This window comes from Barbus barbus, assembly GCF_936440315.1.
Source record: "Barbus barbus genome assembly, chromosome: 42".
Classification (NCBI taxonomy): Eukaryota; Metazoa; Chordata; class Actinopteri; order Cypriniformes; family Cyprinidae; genus Barbus; species Barbus barbus.
Genome location: NC_136720.1, coordinates 6,140,802 through 6,146,405, shown reverse-complemented (window position 1 = coordinate 6,146,405; position 5,604 = coordinate 6,140,802).

Genomic DNA, 5,604 nt, shown 5'->3' with positions numbered 1-5,604 from the left:
GCAGAAAAGCAGCACACGCGCCTCACACTGCGCATGTGCATAAAGCAGTAGAGGCCACAGCTCTATGGGAAATGTAGTCTCTCAGTGCAGCATAGACGGTTTAGAGTCGTGAGAACGCCATGAATGTTTACATTTATTTAATAATACCTTTTAAAATAAACAACGTTGTTTTGTTTAAGCTTGTTATATTTAAGTAATAATGTTTGGTGTTTTTATTATATATCACACTTAAAAAGGTGCTGTAAGGACAACACACAAGATTAGGCTATCAGTCTTTGCTTTCATCTTTCTCTTCTCACTGAAGTCCACACTGCCAAATCCTCACATTTCCACAACAAGATCAACAGTGCTCCAGACATGCGTAATCTCTTCAGAACATTTAATTCTCTCCTCTGTCCCCCTCCTCCACCTCCCACCACTTCGATAACAGCTGACGACTTTGCCACTTTTTTCACAGACAAAACTAGAACAATCAGTAACCAGTTCTCAACTCCACACACACAGGACCTCCAATCAACCACATCCACTGCTCTAACTCCCATCTTCTCCTTCTGTCCCCTCACCGAGGCAGAAGTATCCAAACTTCTCCTCTCCAGCCATCCTACAACATGTCCTCTTGACCCAATCCCCTCACACCTTCTCCAAACTATCTCTCCCACACTCTTACCGGCACTCACACACATTATCAACACATCTCTTCTCACAGGCATCTTCCCCACAGCATTCAAGCAGGCTCAAAAAACCTACATTAAACACTCTCTTTTAGAAAACTACAGACCTGTCTCTCTCCTTCCATTCGTAGCGAAAACACTCGAACGAGTTGTCTTCAACTAGCTCTCACTGTTTCTTTCACAGTACAACAAACTGGATGCTAAACAGTCAGGTTTCAGGAGTGGCCATTCAACAGAGACTGCGCTACTCTCAGTCACTGAAGCCCTGCGAACTGCAAAGGCTGATTCCAAATCGTCAGTCCTCATTCTGCTGGATCTTTCTGCTGCTTTTGACACTGTCAATCATCAGATTCTCCTGTCTACCCTCTCATCACTGGGCATCACTGGAGCACATCAACTGCAGCACATCAACTGGTCACTGGAGTTCCTCGGGGATCGGTTCTTGGACCCCTCCTCTTCTCCACATACACTACATCACTGGGTCCCATCATACACGCACATGGCTTCTCCTATCACTGCTACGCCGATGACACACAGCTCTATCTCTCTTTTCAACCAGATGACCCAACGGTAGCTGCATGGATCTCAGGCTGCCTGGCGGACATCTCGGCATGGATGAAATAACATCACCTACAGCTCAATCTGGCAAAGACGGAGCTTCTTGTCTTCCCTGCCACTCCGCCTCTACAGCATGACTTCACGATTCAGTTAGGCTCATCAATGATTACCCTATCAACTTCGGTCAGAAATCTTGGTGTAATCTTTGATGACCAGCTGATCTTCAAAGCGCACATTGCAAAGACTGCTCGATCCTGCAGGTTTGCACTACACAACATCAGAAAGATCAGGCCCTTTCTGACAGAGCATGCTGCGCAACTTCTTGTCCAGGCCCTTGTCGTTTCTAGGCTGGACTACTGCAATGCTCTTCTGGCTGGTCTGCCATCAAACACAATCAAACCTCTACAAATGATTCAGAATGCAGCGGCACGACTGGTCTTCAACGAGCCCAAAAGAGCCCATGTTACACCTCTCTTCATCTCCTTGCACTGGCTACCAGTGGCAGCTCGCATCAAGTTCAAGAAACTGATGCTTGCATACAGAACTACCACAGGCTCAGCACCCGCTTCCACTCACTATTACGAGCCTACATCCCCTCCAGAAGTCTGAGATCTGCTAGTGAGCGATGCCTTGTGGTACCATCACAGAGAGGCTCAAAATCACTCTCCAGAACATTCTCGTTCACCATTCCTGGCTGGTGGAATAATCTTCCCACCCCTATCCGAAATGCTGGATCCCTGTCAATCTTCAAGCAACTGAGACTTGGTGTTACGAGCACTTCCTCTGTCTGATTGCCTCTTCAAGATTAATCGCTTTTTGTATTCCCCAATTGTAAGTCGCTTTGGATAAAAGCGTCTGCCAAATGACTAAATGTAAATATAAATTTACTGTGTTTGCTAAGCTATAACTCAATGTCAAATACCACATTGGTTATAAGTCAAAAATGTTCCTTATTATTTTATTATCCAATTCATGAAATGTCCTTGGACACAATAGCTATTAGTAGTAGCTGGATTAATCACATGGGCTTACCTTCTACTTCAACTAAACAAGCTTGTTTGTGAGCATTGTGTCAATTTCTAAGTAAGTAAATTGATCTAATTTCTCCCTTAGGAGAACTCTCATCCACCCCAACTGCCTTTCACCTGCTGTTGTATCCATAAAAGGGGCATTATACAACTTAATTATATGATTCTGTGTGTGAGTGGATATTTTGACAGGTTACTAAATCCAGCATTGTTTCTTCCTGTAGGCACAGTCACAGACAGTTTTGAGTGCAGTGGCTTGGAGGAACAGATGGCTGTGTTCCAATCTCTCAGGATCCCATATTTCTGTGCCAACTCAGAAGCAGGTGTTTCAGAAAGCAGGATGTAATGCCAGAGGTCCTGATGGCCACAGGAGATCCCTGGACCAGCTGGATGTGAGAAAGCCTAGGTCTGTAGCCATCATACGAGACTGACTGTGCCGTGTACAATCATTTCTAATAATTAAAAGTGAACAAGACAATTAATTTAAAAGCATAGAAGGCCTTCAGACCACATTTTCCCCCAGAAGGTTTTAGGCTGTCAAAACTACATTTGGCAAGACACTTTTATCCAAAACGATATACATTGCGTTAAAGGTAAACATTTTATTTGTTCATGCATTTCATGGCCATCAAGTTAGTGACCATGGCATTGCTAGGCATTGGAGAGGTTCTCCTGCAGATTTTAGCTCTAATCAAGCACAGCTGAACAAGCTAATCAAGGTCTTCAGGATTGCTAGGAAGTTACAGACAGGTGAGTTTGATCAAGGTTGGAGCTAAACTCTGCAGCAAAGTGGATCTCGAAGGCCAGAGTTTGGAACCTTTGCTTTCCTGCTTGGGGTACAGGAAATTAAAATGGTTTCTTGTCTTAATCTTGACCTTTATATTGTGAAGCACTGAAGAGCCTGTGGATGTGTGGACAATTTCTCTCTTTATAGCCAAAGACATTTAAATTAATTGATTTGTCAGATGCTTTTATCTAAAGTGACATTTAAAACAATAGAAGTGTTCAAAATACAAAATACCATAATTCAACTGAGTACAAGAAAATTACATTATTCTTATCAATCATTTTTATTTTTAATTTTATAAGGTTCTTGAGTTCTTTAGAGATTGAAACCAGTCTTGATTTTAAAATAGGTTCTCAATAGAGTTTCAAACTGGGGTCTGGGGACCCCCATGAGGCCATCAGTGGGTGCAAGAATTTCTGCTTTAAAAAAGTGATTTTTAGGGCAGTCAAAGTTAACATGTTAACTAAAGATATTAATCAAATATTTAACATGCTTTAACAATACAAAGTTGAATACTGCTTCATGCCACTTTCTAAAGGCTGAACTATAACTCTATTGATAACCCTTTTTTAACAGTAAGACATAACCTTTTTTTTTTTTTGTTAAAAAATAGGTCTTTAAATCTCTTTTCTTTGTATTGTACATACGTCCAAGAATAGTTTGTGTCATCTTTCTGTGGAGTTTCTCCTCGCCTTATGGAATTTGAGTTGTACTATGCTCTGCAAATTTGTTTTTGAATATTATTTTTAGCAAAAAATGTGCTAAAATTATTTCAAGTTTAACTGAATATGTTTTTTAGCTTGTTAGGTTAACATAACAAAAAAATGGCATCAAAAAGTTTGAAAACCCCTGTTTTTAGAGCACCAGCCCTAAAACAGGCTAAAATAGAATCTTCTATGACATCCAACTATCAAAACTTTTAAATCTAAATGGAACCTTTTTATTTGAAAATTAAGAGTTACATTTAAGTAAGTAGAACAGTGGAGAAAATGTAAAAGCTGTAATTAAGGTAAGCATTTTTGAGCATTTCTAAAGCGTTCATTACACTCTTGGCAGGCCTATTGGTCTAATATGTTCATAAATTTGATGAGAATAGTCTTCCACTAATCTCATGTAGCCTGACCTTTACTATTAACATAAGGTTGAGTCCATATTGCAGCTTATTGCAGCCAAGATCCACCCACTTAGACAGGAAGACACCCGTTTTTAAAGTCTAAATATAGCAGTAAATGTGGAGACATTCTGTCAAAAAAAAAAAATCCAAATTTTTGTCAGCCTAAAAGTAATATTACAGACCATTTTTCCTGTTCCCAACATGAATTAGATTCTTTCTGTCACCTATGACTCAAAGCGGTCATGGGTTCTCCTCACTAGTTTCTTAATGAAGTCATGAGGGCTGATTATAATTTTTTTTCCAGTATGCGTCTCTAATTGCTAATTTGTTCAGATGACATATTTAAATGTCAGTCAGGCAGCACAGATCAGTGAAAGTCTAATTATGCAGATTTAGATAACATGCTGTAATTAGAGAAGCGAATGGACAAATTAAGAGGAAATTTAGTTGGTTTCTCTTAATGGAACCATTTCTCTGGCATTATCTGCATGTCTTTGACCATTATTTCAGCACCATAAAGCTACCACACTACAATCAGTTTAATCTTTGAAATGAAAGTTATCATCGAAAACAACGATTACACTGGAATAAAAAGACAACTTGCCTGACGATGTGAAATCTATAAGTGATTGTGTTTTATATTAAAGCTAAACAGAACTCAATCTACGACATTGTATATTTACACCCATTAAATATGAATGTTTACTGACTTAAGTCACACTTCTCTTTCAAATAATAAGCAAGAAGAACATGATGCAAAATTATAGATTAAGTGCATTACTGTGATAAATTGTAATGCATATGCAGCATTTAGCCCTCTGTGGTTATATTGAATAAAAAAAATAATGCAAGTCAATATCATTTGTATAGCACTTTTAACAAAGAAAATTGTGTCAAAGCAGCTTAACATCGGCTTTACATCGGCTACATACAGCTTTACAGTATTTAGACAAGGAAATATTTTGTTGAAATAGTGTCATTCTCCTCTGGCCAGACAAAATCAGCAGTTTAAATCTAGGCTAAAGCAGAATCAGATTGTGCAAAGGACTCATCTGGTTCCTGTGGTCTTGTCCCGATGGCCGTCTTGGAGACAGGGTCTTCACTGGGGATCAGTCTCTGGGGCTCATCTAGGTGTCCTGGCTGTAGAGGTCATCTCTAGGTGCTGATCCACCATCTGATCTCGGAATAAGAAAGAAACTGATTAATATTAGCGTAGATGCCATTCTTCGAATGATGTAAGTACATCGGGTGTTTTGGGACGTGTCCAGTTGACCTAATTAGTGCAGCCTAACAATCCTTTAACTGATTTGAATGATAGAAATGCGATAGTGTATTATGTGTAAGCCAGGTTAAAGAGATGGGTCTTTAATCTAGATTTAAACTGACAGAGTGTGTCTGCTTCCCGAACAGTGTTAGGTAGATTGTTCCAGAGTTTGGGCGCTAAAT